This window comes from Desmodus rotundus, chromosome 9 (genome assembly GCF_022682495.2).
Source record: "Desmodus rotundus isolate HL8 chromosome 9, HLdesRot8A.1, whole genome shotgun sequence".
In the NCBI taxonomy this organism is placed as follows: Eukaryota; Metazoa; Chordata; class Mammalia; order Chiroptera; family Phyllostomidae; genus Desmodus; species Desmodus rotundus.
This window is the reverse complement of record NC_071395.1, coordinates 55,877,774-55,897,272: the sequence shown is the minus strand read 5'-3', so window position 1 is coordinate 55,897,272 and position 19,499 is coordinate 55,877,774. Positions and strand designations below refer to the sequence as shown.

Genomic DNA, 19,499 nt, shown 5'->3' with positions numbered 1-19,499 from the left:
TATCCATGTCACCAAATGAGGAGCATTTCCATCCTCTGTGGAAAAGTCCCTTGTTTCCCTTCCAGTTGTTTCCCTCCACTTCCCCACATACCTTCCCACAGCTGTCAACCACTGCCTGCTTTCTGTCTACACAGAGAAGTTCAGCCTGTGTTCATATTTCATGTACATGATTCACACAACAGGTACTTTTTTGTGTCTGGATTCTTTTGCTCAGTACAATGTCTTTGAGGTTCATTATAGATGTCATCCGTGATCCTTTCAACTGCTCAGAATTTTGGGGATCAGAAGGAAAAGAGTTGAAAGAGTAAACACCATAGATCTGAAATACCTGCATCGAATATGTTTTGTTGTGTGGCTTTGAACAAATAACATTAATCTCAGTGCTGGTTGTTTTGACAAAATAAATCTTAACTTCCTTAACATAAAATGATGATAAAAATACTCATCTTGTGAAGTTATTGTCACATTGAGATAGAATAAATGAGAACATGGTGCTAGACATATAACAGTTGTTGAAAAAAAAAAAGATTTGTTCAATCTGAATACAGCACGGCAGTCACAGATACAGACAAATTATACCTCCTTACTGACCAACCACAGAGGAGATGAAGAGGAGCATGGACTGTTTTTGTTTTTTTACCATCAAACATGGCAATATAAACTTCATTTTCTCTCCTGGGAATGATTTCAAGGTATAAAAGGGATTATATATGTCAAGGGGGAGGGTGGAGGTGGGGGAGGGAGGTGGGTTCAGCTGGGGTGGGGTGGAGGGATGGGGAGAAAAGGCATACAACTGTAATTGAATAACAATAAAAATTTAAAAAAAGAATATATAATCTTACATACAAAATAAACAAGGAAGCATACAGACAAACAAAACACATACAAAGAAAACCACACATGCAAAGCACAGCAAGGCTTCAGGCTGGGACTCTTGTGTGTCCTGTGTGCATCCTGAGTCCTTCAAAGCGTGGATCCAACCATGGCCATCCATCTTCTTCTGGGAGGATGGAATGCCTTCTGTAGGGATAACAAACACACAAATGAATGCTTTCAGATTTCATTCCACATTCAGAATAGTGATTACATGTTTTTACATATAAATCTTCAATAACTTTACTTAATTCTTAACAAATAAGATAGAAATGCCTGTTATGTTAAAACATCATGGTGTTCTTCAGCAAATACTATGTATGACTCAGGCAAAGGTTTTTTGTTTTTTTTTTTTTAAGAGAATAAAGTAGAACCAGTATTTCAACTGGCATTAAAATAAAACAATAGAGAGAAGATGGTGGCAAGATAGGTGGGAGCGGAATCCACTTCCCGCTGAGCATGGGTGGAACACCTAACCGATCTTCTAAGGAAGAGAGTGAACAGCCAATGGTATCCCAACATATATGGAGGTTGGAGGACAAAACAGTAGAGGACATTGAAAAATCACATAAATAGGGGGGAGTTATAAACACCAGTATACCTGCTAGAAGAGGAAACCCACCAACAAAGGAACAACCAACAGATAACAATGGAAGATGGTGAAGGAGGGAGTGGAAGCCACACTAACCTCCACCCAGGACTGATCTGGAAATACAGATAAATGGTGGAGATATTACCAGAACAAACAACTAAAAAATAAGGAGAGAGAAACCTCAAAACCTTGTACAGACAGAAGAGCCAGCTACAATACACCCTGTCTGCCCCTGAACAACAGAACACAAGACATGGTTGACTGAGTGACCCTCAGTTAACCAGCTGGAGGGAAGGACCCACCAAAGAAAGACTCAATAACAATTAAAACCCAAAGACATCCAGAGAGTCAACATAAACAACACCCCAAGACCAGGAAGCTCAGGAGATAAAGGAGACCACACCACTGAATCTCACAGGTCTTCTGCCACAGAAGTTCACACCATAAAGCCAAGGAGTCAGAACAGATCAATTTAAGAAGCAGAGGCTAACAAGAAGAGTCTGACAAACCATGGGAAGACAAAGAAACAAACCCCAAATGAAAGGGAAGGATGAAGCCTCAGAATAAATGCTAAATGAAATAGAGGCAAGTCAATGATCAGATATTGAGTTCAAAGCAATGGTTATAAGGAAGTTCAATGAGCTCATTGAGAATTACCAAAACTATGGGAAACAACAAAGAAATCACTGCAAACTATATCAACATGAAAAAGGAAATAGAAACTATCAACAAGGGCCAAGAGGAAATGAAGAATACAATTTCTGAGTTGAAGAACACAGTAGAAGGAATCAAAAGCAAGCTAGATGAAGCAGATGATTGGATAAGCAACCTGGAGGATAAGGTAGAAAAAACTCCCAGAAAGAGCAAGAAAAGGAAAAGAGGCTCAGAAAGAATGAAGAGGCAATAAGGGAAATGCAGGACAACATGAAACATAACAATATCCGTATAATAGGAATACCAGAAGGAGAAGAAGAAGAGCAAGGGATCGAAAACTTGTTTGAAAAAGTAATGATGGAAAACTTCCCTAATTGGATGAGAGAAAAAGTCACACAAATCCAGGAAAAACAGAGAGTCCCAATCAAGAGGAACCCAAAGACGCCCACTTCAAGACATATCATAATTAAAATGGCAAAATTCTAAGACAAAGAGAGAATCTTAAAGGCAGAAAGGGAGAAACAGGAAGTAACATACAAGGCAGCCCCAATAAGACTAGCAGCTGATTTCTCAATGGAAAAGCTACAAGCCAAAAGAGATAGACAAGGAATATTCCAAGTAATGAAAACCAAAGGCCTACAACCAAGACTACACAGCAAGGCTCTCATTTAAAATGGAAGGCCACGGAGAACCAAGATAGAGGCCTAGGTAGACACACTGCACCTCCTCACACAACCAGAACTGACAGAAAATCAAACGGCAAGGAAGTCCCACACCAAGGAGATAAAAAATAAACATTCATCCAGACCGATAGGAGGGGCAGAGAGGACTCACATTGCCTTGGCGGGACCGAGACTGGCGGAGTGTGGGACGAACAGGGCAGGCAGTCCGAACTCGAGCAGACCCTGCGACCCCACATTCACGCACAGATAAACCGAGAGGGCCGGACTCAGAGTGGTGGAGAACGGGGCAGGCAGAGCAGTGGGTAGCACCCCAGGGCCCCACATTCGCACACAGATAAACCGGGAGGAACGGCGGGGATCGAAACAGACTGCGCAACCCAGGGCTCCAGCGCAGGGAGATAAAGCCTGAAACCTCTGATTGAAAACACCTGTGGAGGTTGGGGGCGGCAGCAGGAGACACTTCCAGTCTCACAGGAGAGGTCATTGGAGAGCCCCACAGGGGCCTACAGTGTGCACAGGCCCGCCCACTCGGGAACCAGCACCAGAGGGGCCCAATTTGATTGTGGGTAGCAGAGGGAGTGACTGAAATCCGGTGGAGAGTGGAGCAGGCGCCATGGCTCCCTCTTGGCCCCTTCCCCACATACAGCATCACAGTGCAGCGACCAGCATTACCCCGCCCTGGTGAACACCAAAGGCTCCGCCCCTTTAAGTAACAGACATGCCAAGAAAAAAAAAAATGGCCCAAATGATAGAACACCTCAAAGCTCCAGAAATAATTCAACTAAGCAGCGAACAGATAGCCAACCTATCAGATATACAGTTCAAAATGCTGGTAATAAGGATGCTCACAGAATTGGTTGAATTTGGTTGAAAATTAGATGAAAAAACGAAGGCTATGCTAAGAGAAACAAAGGAAAATGCACAGGGAAACAATAGTGATGCGAAGGAAACTGGGACTCAAATCAACGGTGTGGACCAGAAGGAAGAAAGAAACATCCCACCAGAAAAGAATGAAGAAACAAGAATTCAGAAAAATGAGGAGAGGCTTAGGAACCTCCAGGACATCTTGAAACGTTCCAACATCCGAATTATAGGGGTGCCAGAAGGAGAAGAGGAAGAACAAAAAATGGAAAACTTATTTGAAGAAATAATGAAGGAGAACTTCCCCAGTCTGGCAAAGGAAATAGACTTCCAGGAAGTCCAGGAAGCTCAGAGAGTCCCAAAGAAGCTGGACCCAAGGAGGAACACACCAAGGCACATCATCATTACATTACCTAAGATTAAAGAGAAGGAGAGAATCTTAGAAGGAGCAAGAGAAAAGAACACGGTTACCTCCAAAGGAGTTCCCATAAGACTGTCAGCTGATTTCTCCAAAGAGACCTTACAGGCAAGAAGGGGCTGGCAAGAAGTATTCCAAATCATGAAAGGCAAGGGCCTACATCCAAGATTACTGTATCCAGCAAAGCTATCATTTAGAATGGAAGAGCAGATAAAGTGCTTCTCAGATAAGGTCAAGTTAAAGGAGTTCATCATCATCAAGCCATTATTATATGAAATGTTAAAGGGACTTACCTAAGAAAAGGAAGATCAAAAATAGGAACAGTAAAAATGACAGCAGACTCACAGTTATTAACAACCACACCTAAAACAAAAACAAAAGAAAACTAAGCAAACAACTAGAACAGGAACAGAACCACAGAAATGGAGATCACATGGAGGGTTGTCAATAGGGGATTGGGAGGGTGAGAGAGAGGGGAAGGTACAGAGAATAAGTAGCATAAATGATAGGTGGAAAATAGACAGGGGGAGGGTAAGAATAGTGTAGGAAATGTAGAAGCCAAAGAAGTTATAAGTATGACCCATGGACATGAACTATAGGGTGGGAATGTGGGAGGGAGGGGGTGGGCAGGATGGAGTGGAGTGAGGGGGGGAAATGGGACAACTGTAATAGCATAATCAATAAATATATTAAAAAATAATAAAAAATTAAAATTGATTAAAAAAAATGGAAGGCCAAATAAGGAGCTTCCCAGATAAAGGAAGCCTCAAAGAATACACCTCCAGCAAACAAGCACTGCAAGAGATGTGAAAGGGTCTGCTTTAAGAACAAGAAAAAAAACAGTCAGAGAGAGAGGAATACAGGTATGAAAAGATGTCAATGAATAAGTACCTATCAATAACAGCCTTAAATGTAAATGGATTAAATGCTCCAATCAAAAGACATAGAGTACCTGAATGGAGAAGAAATCATGACCCACACATATGTTGCCTACAAGAGACCCACCTCAGAACAAAAAACCTACACAGACTGAAAGTGAAGGGCTGGAAACAAACTTTCCAAATAAATGGACAGGGAAAAAAAGCTGGGGTAGTAATACTCATATCAGACAGTAGAGACTTCAAAAAAAGGCCCCAAAAAAGAGAAGGTCACTTCATAATACTCAAGGGAAGAATCCATCAAAAAGACATAAACATGTAAATATATATGCACCCTATATGTAAATATAGGAGCACTCAAATATATAAGGAAAATCTTGGAGGACTTCAAAAAAGATATTGACAGAAACACAATTACAGTAGGGGATTTTAACACCCCATTGTCAAAAATGGATAGATCTTGTGAACAAAATATCAACAAAGATATTGAAGCATGGAACAATGTCCTAGATCTAATGGACTTAACTTATATAACAGCCTTTCATCCCAAAGAAGCAACATACACATTCTTTTCAAATGGACATGGAACATTTTCAAAGACAGACCACATGATAGGACACAAAACAAGCCTCAACAAAATTCAAGAAAATTGAAATCATATCAAGCATTTTCTCTGACCAAAAGGGACTAAAACTAGAAACCAACCTCAAGGAAAAAATCCAAAAAACTCAAACTAATGGAGATTGAATAGCATGTTTTTAAACAATGAATAGGTTAAGAATGAGATCAAGGAAGAAATCAAAAAGCTTCTGGACACCAATGAACTCACAACAATCCAAAACTTATGGGACACAATAAAGGCAGTCTTGAGAGGGAAGTTCATAGTGATACAGGCCTACCTAAAAAACATAGAAACATTTCAAATAAACAACCTAATACTATGCCTGCAAGAACTCAAGAAACAACAACAAAATTGGCCCAGAGCAAGTAGAAGGAAAGAAATAATCAGGGTCAGAGCAGAATTAAATGACATAGAGACTAAAAGCACAATTTTAAGAATCAATAAATCCAGGAGCTGGTTCCTTTAAATGATAAACAAAATGCAAAAGCCTTTAAGCAGACTCATCAAGAAAAAAAGAGAGAAAACACAAATAAACACAATGAGAAATGAAACAGGGGTATTACAGCTGCTACCACGGAAATACAAAGGATTGTAAGAAATTACTACAAAGAAATATATGTGAAAAATATGAAAACATAGGTGAAAAGGACACATTTCTAGAAAAATATAATCTTCCAAAACTGAATGAAGAAGAAGTAGAAAGCCTGAACAGACGGATAAAGCTAATGAAATTAAAGCAGTAATCAAAAGCTCCCAGCACACAAAAGCCCTGGACCAGATGGTTTTACAGGATAATTTTACAAAGTATTTAAGGATGAACTAACCCCTATTCTTCACAGATTATTCCAAAAAAATTCAGAAAGAGGGAAGACTCCCAACTCTTTTTATGAAGCCAGCATCATCCTAATCCCAAAATCAGATAGAGACAAAACAAAGAAAGTAAACTTCAGGCCAATATCACTGATGAACAGATGCTAAAATCTCAATAAAATGTTGGCAAACCGCATCCAGCAATATGTTAACAAGATCATACATCATTAAGTGGAATTCATCCCAGGGATGTGAGGATGGTACAATATTCGCAAATCAATAAATGTAATATATCACATAGACAAAACAAAAGATAAAAAGCACATAATCATATCAATAGATAAATAAAAAGCATTTGATAAGGTACAGCACCCATTTCTGATAAAAACACTCAGCAAAGTGGGAATAGAGGGAGCATTCCTCCACATAATAAAGGCCATATATGAGAGACCTACAGCCAACTTCATACTCAATGGGCAAAACCTAAAAGCTTTCCCACTAAGATCAGGAACAAGACAAGGATGCCCTGTCTCACCACTCCTATTCAACATAGTATTGGAAGTCCTAGCCACAGCAATCAGACAAGAAAAAGCAATAAAAGGCATCCAAATTGGAAAGGAGGAAATGAAACTGTCACTGTTTGCAGATGACATAATAGTGTACATGGGAAATCCGATAGACTACACCAAAAAACTACTCGACCTAATAAATGAATTTGGCAAAACAGCTGGATACAAAGTCAATACTCAGAAATCAAAGGCATTCCTGTACACCAACAACAAAACTGCAGAAACAGAAATCAGGAAAAAAATCCCATTCGATATAGCAACAAGAAAAATAAAGTACCTAGGAATAAACCTAACGAAGGAGGTAAAAGACCTGTACTCAGAAAACTACACAACACTGAATAAAGAATTTAAGGAAGACACAAACAAATGGAAGCATGTACCATGTTCATGGATTGGAAGAATCAACATTATCAAAATGGCCATACTACCCAAAGCGATTATAGATTCAGTGCAATCCCTATTAGAGTACCCATGACATATTTCACAGATATGGAACAAACATTTCAGAAATTTATATGGAACCATAAACGACCCTGAATAGCTGCAGCAATTTTGAGAAAGAAGAACAAAGCAGGAGGAATCACAATACCTGATATCAAACTGTATTACAAGGCCACTGTAATCAAAACAGCCTGGTACTGGCATAAAAACAGGCACATAGACCAATGGAACAGAACAGAGAGCCCAGAAATAAACTCAAGTCTATACGGACAATTAATATTTGACAAAGGAGGCAGGAGCATAAAATGGAGCAAAAACAGCCTCTTCAACAGATGGTGTTGGGAGATCTGGACAGCTACGTGCAAAAAAATGAAACTCAATCACCAACTTATGCCATACACGAAAATAAACTCAAGATGGATAAAAGACTTAAATATAAGCTGTAACACCATAAAAGTCCTTGAGGAAAACATTGGCAGGAAAATCTCAGACATTCCACACAGCAACATCCTCACAGACACATCCCCTAAAGCAAGGGACATAAAGGAAAGAATAAACAAATGGGACTTCATCAAAATAAAAATCTTCTGCAAGGCTAAAGAAAACAGCACCAAATTACAAAGAGAACCAACAGTATGGGAAAACATATTTGCCAATGATCCCTCAGACAAGGGCCTGATCTCCAAAATATATAAAGAACTCACACAACTCCACTCCAGGAAGACAAACAACCCAATTAAAAATGGGCAAAGGACTTGAACAGACACTTCTCCAAGGAAGACATACAGAGGGCCCAGAGACATATGAAAAGATGCTCAGCATCACTAGCCATCAGAGAGATGCAAATTAAAACCACAATGAGGTACCATCTCACACCAGTCAGAGTGGCCAACATAAACAAATCCACAAACAAATGTTGGAGAGGATGCGGAGAAAAGGTAACCCTAGTGCACTGTTGGTGGGAATGCAGACTGGTGAGGCCACTGTGGAAAACAGTATGGAATTTCCTCAGAAAACTAAAAATGGAACTGCCCTTTGACCCAGCAATTCCGCTGCTGGGATTATACCCTAAAAACCCTGAAACACCAACCCAAAAGAACCTGTGCACCCCAATGTTCATAGCAGCACAATTTACAATAGCCAAGTAGTGGAAGCAACCTAAGTGCCTATCAGCAAACGAGTCTATCCAAAAAGTATGGTATATTTACACAATGGAATTCTACGCAGCAGAGAGAAAGAAGGAGCTTTTACCCTTTGCAACAGCATGGATGGAACTAGAGAGCATTATACTAAGTGAAATAAGCCAGGCGGTGAGGGACAAATACCATATGATCTCACCTTTAACTGGAACATAATCAACAGAAGAAAAAAGCAAACAAAATATAACCAGAGACATTGAAATTAAGAACAATGTAACAATCTCCACAGGGGAGTGGGGAGGGTATAGTGGGGAGAGGGGTCTATAGGAGCTAGTATAAAGGACACATGGACAAAATCAATGGGGAGCGTGGAGGTAGGGGAGAGAGGGGGTTTTGGCTGGGGTGGGGTGGAGGGATGGGGAGAAAAGGCACACAACTGTAATTGAATAACAATAAAAATTAAAATTAAAAAAAAATGAAAACAACTACGTTCACCTGACTCCAAGACTATCCACCTGACACGAGCTAGTGCATGACAGGTGCATAGGAGAGTGGCCGGGGGCGCACAGCAGTCAGGTGCAGTGTGAAAACCATTGGTACTTCTCTGTGATTGGACAATGGACTGTTTTCACTTTGTTTCTTTGTTTTCTATAAATTCCTTTTAATTTACATATGTCAGTTTGGAAACAAACACAAAGGTGGAAGTGATTTTATAAATCCTCTTGGAAATATAAAGAACATTGTAAAGAGATTGGTGGGAAAAAACCCCATGAGACAACTGTAGTTATCTTCGGAAGGTGAATTTTGAACAATGTTTTCATTTGTGTTTTCATTTTTATTTTCCTCCCTTTTCAAAATTTTTCATGAAAAACATGTAGTTTCATTGAGGGTTAGTTTCCTAGTCTGGTCTCTTTTTCATTCCAGCCTCACCATCCCTCCCTCTCTCAGGGCAAACAGGAAGTCCTTGGCTCGATTTCTTTGCTGACAGAGAGATCTGCACCACCTTCTCCTACACTTTGCTTCAGGCTCAGTGATCACAAAGTCAGTGATAACTACAGATGTTTTAAAATCTAAAGTTGGGCATGTCACTTGGTATGTTTTTTTAAAGCACAGTGTGGCTGTGGGACTTAATGTCTGAATTTAATAAGACTTGCCAGAAAACCTGAAATCAATTTTCTCAGAAGCGAAATCTCCTTTTCTTTCTGAGTGGCAGACACATGCACACTATTCAAAACCAAGCAGGTTACTGTGTCCTAATAAAAGAGTGCTTTTTTGTGTGCCCATTTTCCCATTCCCCCTGTGATGTAGGAAGGACCCAGGTAATTGGTGTCTTGATGTGCACCATTGGTCTCAGGCCTACAGAGGAAAAGAGTTTGCTGATACAATCATTGTTAAATGAAAGTGTGTGTGTCAATTTACTGTAATTCCATCAGGTAGATTTTCTTCTGTAAAATGATCTGCTTTCACTTATCTACAGAGGATTAATTTTTTATTTGATTTTCTAGAAGGTATCATATGTTATTCATCAAAAAATTCAAAGAAATATCTATGTGTAAGTAGTATTAAGATTGCAACATACCAATAAGAAAGAATTTATTGTTCCCTAAGTCTCTCGATTTTCTTGTTGCTAAAGAAAGTGAATGGGCTTGAGACCAGCGTAAGTTCTATCTTATTACCTTCAGAATGTCTTTCTGGTTCTTATTAGCTTAATTTCTCTCTCTCTCTCTCTCTCTCTCTTTTTTTTTTTCAACAAGCACTTTTTTGTGGGGGGCTCACTGAAATAGGAAGACAGGCTAGAGAAAACCAAAACAGATCCTAACAAAATCCACCAGCAACCTGTATGGAGTTCGTAAGCATCTCATTTCTTTCTGCTTGCCTTGCCCTCTCTCTCACAGTCTGCAAATGGAACAAAGGACTCCAGAGGGCAGGCCGGCATTTCCTAATGGCATGTGTGAGATTGATCTGCATGCAGTCAGATAACCTGCCATTACCAACAGACAGACGACAGTTCCATGTCACAGGGAATTCTCCTAGCCTGGCCTGTTCAGATTGCTTCATAGTGGGTGACTTTTGGCCACAAGTCCAATAGCTCTCATTTTTACAACACCAGGTTGTATAGAAGCCAAGATATTACTCTGACATTGATTGAATCTCTAAAACAATACTTAAAAGGAAGACTATCTCAGGATCAGGTGAAGAGGCTTTGGAGTTAGAGAGACATCATCAACTCAGTATTTATTGAATATAATGAAATGAATGACAAGCACAATGAATAAGCTCTAGAAATCTGCTGTACAACACTTCTACAGTCAACAATAGTGTATATTTAAAAATGTGTTAAAAGGGCATATCTCATTTTAAGAGCTTTTCCACAACTTAAAAAAAAAGCATAAAGAAAGAAAGAAAAAAAAGAAATGAATGAGTGAATGAACAATGAGGTCTGAGTCAGTCTCAGGCCCGACACTGAGAGCTCTGGAATCTCGGGGAATAATGAACTCTCCTAGTTTCCATCTTCATTAGCTCAGTGAAGGGTTCAGTGAGATGGAAATGTGCGAAGCACTCAATAAACTTCCATGGAAGTGCTCAGTAATTACCTCACTTTGAGATGATGGCCATGGTACCCATAGGCATCATAAACCCTGCAAGAAAAAGTAGTTACTACAGCATAGTGTCAGCTGAGTTACAAAAAATTCTGGCTGGTGCCTTTTTCTTTTAGGCTGTGACAAATATTCTCACACTAGATGGGGGCATGGCACTATGGCTGTGGCAAAAGCTCAATGACACCAGGCAAGGGAAAATGCCCCCAGAACCCAACAGCAGCCTCACCAAAGCTGGCATTGCCCCTTCACAACCAATCAAGTCAGACAAAGAAGGTGTTTGCTGTGCACCATGTGCCAAGAATAAAAAGGAAACCTAGGACTTGGAGAGTAAAATGTTCACATTCTGTTCACTTTGAAACTGTTGCTTACTGCATTTGCACATAGTGGAACAAGCATCACTTTTTATTTACCTTGAAAAGAGGGTTGATTTGCCTCTAGAAAGGTTATTATTTTCAGAATTTCTTAGGCACAGGAAAATCTGGAAGCTCTACAGGAACCAGTTTCCCCTGTGTACTCTGTCCCTCCATTCTGTGGCTTTAGACCCTCTGGAGCCACAGGTCAAAACTGGACATTCACCTGGAACGTCACTCATTAAACTGTGCTATCCTACTTTGAATTCATAGCTTGTTGCATTGCAGCAAGCAACAAGCTCCTGTTTGGGAAAAGAAATGAGCAAACACAAATATCCTGGCTTCCTTCTAAGCTGAAGAGTCAGACAGGGGAGCCAGCTTAGCCAGCTCTGCTTTGATCCCCTGCAGCACAGGGACTTGGCCTCCATCAGTTACACTGCAGTGTGTATATGAGGCTGGAAAACAGATTAAATGGTGTCTGCAATGTGCATAGAAAGATGGGTTAGCAATTCGTTTCACAAAGAGTAGCAATTCCACAGACCTAAAGCAATTTCTAGAAGCAGAGAAAAGCAATGCATGCTTAGGATTTTGTTGCCAGTATTGGAGGCTTGTGGGCACCTGCTACTTCATGTCATTGTCTACATATCTGCATGATTGTGAGGACTGGCAATGCATCATCTGTGGAGGCAAGGATTGTAGGGGTCGAAAGAGAATTAAACAGGGATCTCAGACTCAAATGCCTGCAGGACCCAGCAGATGACCTGACTGTAGAAAGCAAACCAGGCATGGCCCCTTCCTGTGGCTTGTTTCATAATGGTGCCTTAAGTTTCATTCTTTGACAAAGTCACATTCAGTTTGCATATAAACATGTAAAAATATTGTTTACTTCCACCAAAATATGTATCTTCCATTTTGCTTGACACTCCTGGCCTTCTCAGTCTCCACTGTACTTTCTCAAGTTTGATAGAGACAAATATGCAATAACGATTTCACTTCCTCTTACTTCTGCTCTAAGAGGTACAGCAGCCTGTCTGTAGTGATGGATAGCCCCTGATTCCAGCCAGTGTCAGGGAGGCAGGGAGTTATGGAGATTGTGGCCAACTGAGGAGTACATGCCTTGTGCTGTGGACTGAACTATGTCCCTCCTAAAATTCATATGTTGAATCCCTACCCCCAACGTGACTGCATTTACAGATAAGGCCTTTAGAAGACAAGGGTAAACGAGGTAGATTAGCACCCTCTTAGGAAGAGACACAGAGGGGGCTATCTCCTGTCCCCAGGTGTATAGAGAAAAGGTCACCTGAGCTCACAGAGAGAGGTCCTGCAAGCCAAGAGAGGAGGGCCCTTGCAAGCACCTTGATCTTGGACTTCTCAGCCTTCAGAACTGCGGAACTGCTGTGAAGGAAATAACTGAACATCCAGACCCACACAGTGCCCTGAGCTGAAGAAAGTTATGAAGCGCTTCATGGAGGAGATGGTAGTTAAGGCGGTCTGTGAAGAATTGTGATGCTGGGTGGAAGAAGAGAGAGAAAAACTGGATGAAGAACATTCAAGATGGAGAGATGATATGACAGAAGGTGCCAAGGTTTGGGAGATGCAGATGGCTACACATATATGGACACCACTACCTAGTAATTACACATACAGGCTTTGGGGGTCAAATCCCCATGCAGCCACTTACTATGAAGTTTAGGTCAAATTCCTTATGCTCTGCTGTGCCCCAGTTTCCCCCTAAGGCTATTCAGAGGATTAAATTTGTTTCTGTGTGTGCGTGGCACATAGTAATTACTCAATACATATTATTCATCATGATGATTATAGTCAAAATTTGAAGACTAGATAGGCTGCTTTCTAATTTCAACTACTCCACTGTGTAGGAGTATAATTTTGGGAAATTTACTCAGTCAACAAAAGATTGTCTACTAAGTGTCTGTCAGTTAACTTCACTGGGACTCAGCTTTTTCGTCTATTAAACAAAAGTCTTGATGGCATTGCTATTAAGTCCTTTTTAGTCCTAAAATTCTGTGTGTTCATTACACATGAATTAAAATAACAGATACATGTAGAAGAACCAAAAGAAAACAGAGATGGAAAGGAGGAAAGTGCCAAGTTGTGAGAGTCTCTTAAGAGCCAGGTGAGAAGCTGGTATTTCAGCAAGTGGAGAACTTTTTTCTAAGAGTTCTGAGTGGGTAGCAACCTATCAGGTTCCTAGTTTGAGAAGAGGATTTTAAGAATCCAAAAGGATTCATGAGTGTCATCTGTCTCACCTTACCCAGCAAACCCTTCCTGTGACAGTGATTTAGAGCAGGGAGTGTATAATTTGTAGTGTCAATAAATCACTGCTACATAAATAAGTTATTTAAAAGCTTCTACTACTTACTGTTTCACAGATAATGAAGAAATTCAAATGTGAACCCTAAGCATACCATGTCACTAGTCAAATCCACAGAGGTTTGGGTGTTAGATACACAATGCCTGAGACACAAAAAAAGCTTCATGAGAACATGACACATTTAGTGGTAAGCTGAGCCAAGTTGTCCACAGTTAGAGGTGATGAAACGTTATTTTCCTTAATGTATTTAATCCAAGGATTTAAAAATGGAATATTTAGATTTTAAATTCTTATGACCCCTTTCCCGGAGTTTAAGGTTTTCACCAATTGGTACTTCAGATACTTCCTTGATAAACTGCTTCATTTAAAAAGAAATTCTACTTCCTGTAATTTGAACTTATTACTTCTTGCATTCATGCAACAAATATTTACTGACTGCCTGCTACACCCACCAGGCACACTCCTGGGCTCTGTTGAACAACATAGAAAAAGTTCCTACCTTAGAGCTTATAATTAGCAGAGAGACTAGACATTGAACAAGAAAACTACATATATATATGTATAGATACACATATTATTAAAATTATGATAAAGTCAATAAAAAAACAGGCACTAGAAGGAAGACTCTGAGAGGCTTGCTAACTAACTATGGATCTGATGGCCTAGGCAGGCCTTTTTGGGGAGGAAAGGCAGCAGTTGAGACCTGACAGATGAGTCAACCTTGCAGACTGGAGCCAGGAGGTTCCAAGAAAAGGCATGAACCTCTGGGGATGGCCCTATGCTGGAAAAGGGTTTAGCTGCCTGGGGAGGCAAAAGAAGACAAATGTGCTAGAAGGCAATGCTATGGTCTCATTTACATTATACAAACACGACTCTCATTGCTGTGTGGAAGATGGATTGAAGAGAGGTATCCTTGGGGAGACAGTTGGACTGTAGACAGTTTGAAATATATTTTACAGATAGAACCTACTTGTTTGGAGAAGGAGCAAGCAATCAGGGTCATTCTCAAAGGGTAATACCATTTAGAGTGGAAGGGAACTTCCATTAGAGCAGTGATTTTCACACATTACTTTGGAATTTAAATTCATTTTCAAATGAGATTTTATACAAGAATCCCACAATTCAAAGTTGCTTTGGTTGAACCAGGGGAAGGGGGAGGAAACCCAGAACCCAGAGGCAGCAGAGCCACTGGCTTCACGACAGTGGCAGCCCCTCCAGCATAGCCTTGGGAGGAAAGTTACATACAGCTTGAAAGCCATTCTATAATCATTTATGGGAAATATCTTATTTTAGAGCTGCATTAATTCAACAAATATTTACAGGGCATGGTTGAACAATGTGGTGGTTAAAAATAATCAGCTCCTGAGTAGCTGAAAATCTGCTGTGATTACAGTCGACTTCTATAGACGTGGATTCCGATGCACAGAGTTGGCACTTGAACAACACGAGGGTTTGAATGCACGTGCAGACTGAACTGTGGTCCACTGAAAAATACTCACACGACTCAATAGCAAAAAATGCAAACAATCTGATTAAAAAATGGGCAGAAGATCTAAGTAGTCATTTTTCCAAAGAACACATACAGATGGCCAATAGGTACATGAAAAGATGCTCCATATCACTACTCATGAGGGAAATGCAAGTCAAAATTACAATGAGATACCTCACACCTGTCAGAATAGTTATCAGCAAAAAATCAACAAACAACAAGGGTTGGCAAGGATGGGGAGAAAGGGGGAACCCTTGTGCACTGTTAGTGGAGTTGTAAATTGTTGAAGCCACTATGAAAAACAGTATGGAGATTCCACAAAAAATTGAAAACAGAGCTGCCATAGAACCCAGCAATTCCACTTTGGGATATTCATCCGAAAAAAACAAAAACAAAAACACCAGTTCAAAAAGATGTACACACCCCTGTGTTCACTGCAGCATAATTTACAATAGCCAAGGTATGGAAGCGACCAAAGTGTCCATCCTTAGATGAATGGATAAAGAAGTTGTGGTACATGCACAATGGAATATAACTAAGCCATAAAAAAAAGAATGAAACCTTGCCATTTTTGACAACATGGGTGGACCTAGAGGGTAGTATGGTAAGTGAAAGAAGTCAGATAGAGAAAGACAAATACTGCATGACTTCACTTATATATGGAATCTGAAAAAATAAAACAAATAAATAAACAAACCAAAGTAGAACAAGACTCATAGTATAGAGAACAATGTGATGGTTGCAAAAGGTGAGGGGTGAAGGGATGAGGTAAAATAAAATTTAAAAAACCCAAAAATATACTCATAACCCAAACAGAAATTGTCCAAGAAATGTGAAAACAACAACAGAACAAAACAAAACCAAGCAACTCTACTTGACAACAGCTGGATTTTAGGAACACACAGATTTTAAACTAGTGTTTTAATCTGCATGTAACATAAGGATTAAAAGTCATTAAATGAATTATTTTTTTGAATAAACTACAGAATCTGCTGTAAGTTGTTTACTTGTACAAGTTTCCTGAATATCCTATACTGAGTTAACATAAAAATCACTTATTTACATGCAGGTTAAACGAATTGGAAAGACAAAAAACTGAGTTTCAAAATGACAATTGAATCTATACTTCTGCATTTATTTTATAGACCCACCTTAATGTGAAAGGTCAAAGAAGAAGGATGACAGTTTCCAAACACCTGCTTTTACTTGTGTGGTCGACAGGATGCAATGATGAAACACAAAACCATGGTGTTTTCTGTCAATTAAAGGGCTGAGCAAACCGTTAGCTGCACTGCACATCTGTTTGTGCAAACAGCGGGGTACTGAAGGTATTTCAGGTGAGTAGGTAGAGTGAGAAAATCGCACCTCAAATGAGCTTGGACCTTCTTAAGCCTTGAATTTCCCATTTCACAGAAACCTTTTCTTGACTCATCCTAGGCAGGAGCCGCTGCTCCTTTTTGAGGTTTCAGTAAAGCCACGTGTGGCAATTGGCTGAGCTGGTTTGTGAAACAGAACAGAGGAGAAAGTGGAAGTGTTTTTCTTGACTGACCACATGTTCCAGAATATTTGATCTTGCCTTTAACATTTTGAAGCAAATCATCAAGTAATTGGCAGCCTCCTCATTCCCTTTCAGTATGCAACTGGGAGAAACTACAGATATCTTTTTATGTAATCATCTCCTTTTTTTATAGTCACCATTTACATGCTAATGGCCATCAAAGAAAACAAAAGCTTATTTTGTGAGCCCCTTTTGAAATTACACAGACAGTCAATGTTTGGAAATGGTAAGAAGTTTTTTTGCCAGACCACTTTCACTGAAAGTCATAGCTTTGTCTGCTGCACAATGAAATCCCAAAAATGCTTGGTAAGATGTCTGATTCTGCTGCTTTGGGGAAAAGGAAGCTTTCCAAATTTTCTTTTTTTTTCTTTTTTTGAATATATTTATTGATTATGCTATTACAGTTGACCCATTCCCCCCCCCCCGTCACTCCACTCCATCCTGCCCACCCCCTTCCCTCCCACATTCGCCCCCTATAGTTCATGTCCATGGGTCATACTTATAAGTTCTTTGGCTTCTACATTTCCTACACTATTCTTACCCTCCCCCTGTCTATTTTCCACCCATCATCTATGCTACTTATTCTCTGTACCTTTCCCCACCTCTCCCCCTCCCACTCCCCTATTGACATCCCTCCATGTGATCTCCATCTCTATGGTTCTGTTCCTGTTCTAGTTGTTTGCCTACTTTGTTCTTGTTTTTGTTTTCAGTGTGGTTGTTAATAACTGTGAGTTTGCTGTCATTTTTACTGTTCCTATTTTTGATCTTCTTTTTCTTAGGTAAGTCCCTTTAACATTTCATATAATAAGGGCTTGGTGATGATGAACTTCTTTAACTTGACCTTATCTGAGAAGCACTTTATCTTCCCTTCCATTCTAAATGATAGCTTTCCTGGATAGAGCAATCTTGGATGTAGGTCCTTGCCTTTCATGACTTGGAATACTTCTTGCCAGCTCCTTCTTGCCTGTAAGGTCTCTTTGGAGAAATCAGCTGACAGTCTTATGGGCACTCCTTTGTAGGTAACCGTGTCCTTTTCTCTTGCTGCTTCTAAGATTCTCTTCTTCTGTTTCATCTTGGCTAATGTAATGATGATGTGCCTTGGTGTGTTCCTCCTTGGGTCCAGCTTCTTTGGGACTCTCTGAGCTTCCTGGACTTCCTGGAAGTCTATTTCCTTTGCCAGACTGGGGAAGTTCTCCTTCATTATTTGTTCAAATAAGTTTTCAATTTTTTGTTCTTCCTCTTCTCCTTCTGGAACCCCTATAATTCGGATGTTGGAACATTTCAAGATGTCCTGGAGGTTCTTAAGCCTCTCCTCATTTTTCTGAATTCTTGTTTCTTCATTCTTTTCTGGTTGGATGTTTCTTTCTTCCTTCTGGTCCACACCGTTGATTTGAGTCCCAGTTTCCTTCGCATCGCCATTGGTTCCCTGCACATTTTCCTTTGTTTCTCTTAGCATAGGCTTCATTTTTTCATCTGGTTTTCAAACAGATTGAACCAATTCGGTGAGCATCTTGATAACCAGTGTTTTGAACTGTGCATCTGATAGGTTGGCTATCTCTTCCTCGCTTAGTTGTATTTTTTCTGGAGCTTTGAAGTGTTCTGTCATTTGGGCCATTTTTTTTTTGTCTTGGTGTATCTGTTACTTAAAGGGGCGGAGCCTCAGGTGTTCCCAGGGGTGGGGTAATGCTGGTCCTTGCGCTGTGATGCTGTATGTGGGGGAGGGGCTGAGAGGAAGCAATAGTGCCTGCTCCCCTCTCCACAGGATCTGTCACTCCCTCCACCACCCACAATCAAACTGGGCTCCTGTGGTGCTGGTTTCCGAGTGGGTGGGCTTGTGCACGCCCTAGGCCCCTGTGTGTCTCTCCAACAACCTCTCCTGTGCGGCTGGGAGTCTCTCCTGCTGCCACCCCAACCCCCACGGGTGTTTTCACTCAGAGGTTTGAGGCTTTATTTCCCCGCACTGGAGCCCTGGGTTGCGCAGTCTGCTTTGCTCCCGCCGTTTGTCCGGTTTATCTGTGGGTGAATGTGTGGCCACGAGGTGGTACCCGCCGCTCTACCTGCCCCGTTCTGGCCACTCTGAGTCCAGCACTCTCGGTTTATCTGTGCGTGAATGTAGGGCCTCAGGGCCTGCTAGTGGTCAGACTGCCTGCCCGTTTTGTCCCACACTCCACCAGTCTGGGTCCCGCCACAGCCACGTGAGTCCTCTCCGTCCCTGTGCCCGTCTCTGCCCCTCCTACCGGTCTGGATGGATGTTTATTTTTTATTTCCTTGGTGTCGGACTTCCTTGCCGTTCAATTTTCTGTCCGTTCTGGTTGTGCGAGGAGGCGCAGTGTGTCTACCTACGCCGCCATTTGGTTCTCCGAGCTTTCTAAATTTTCATCTTGCACAGACACGCCAAGACTCTTTCGATATCCCCAAAAGAAGTTTGGTTGACAGCCATAAAGTCATAAACTTTATCAGAACGGATCATAATTTGTTGGTTACAAAGAACTGAAACTGAATCTGAAACCTTATTAAAAAGGGAATTTACGGCCCTGGCCAGGTGGATCAGTTGGTTGGAGCATCAACCAGTAAACCAAAGGGTTGCAGGTTCGATCCCCGGTCAGGGTGCGTGCAGAGGGAGGCTGATT

At 40.8% G+C, this 19,499-nt stretch overlaps 1 long non-coding RNA gene across 1 annotated transcript in view; it reads right to left on the bottom strand.

The window, feature by feature from the left end:
• Positions 1-786: 786 nt before the first annotated feature.
• Positions 787-19,499, bottom strand: part of LOC128779204 (uncharacterized) — a 124,125-nt gene continuing 105,412 nt past the window's right edge. Inside the window, exon 4 of the long non-coding RNA XR_008425112.1 lies at positions 787-1,020. This is a non-coding gene — a long non-coding RNA (uncharacterized lncRNA). The remainder of the gene's footprint in view (positions 1,021-19,499) is intronic.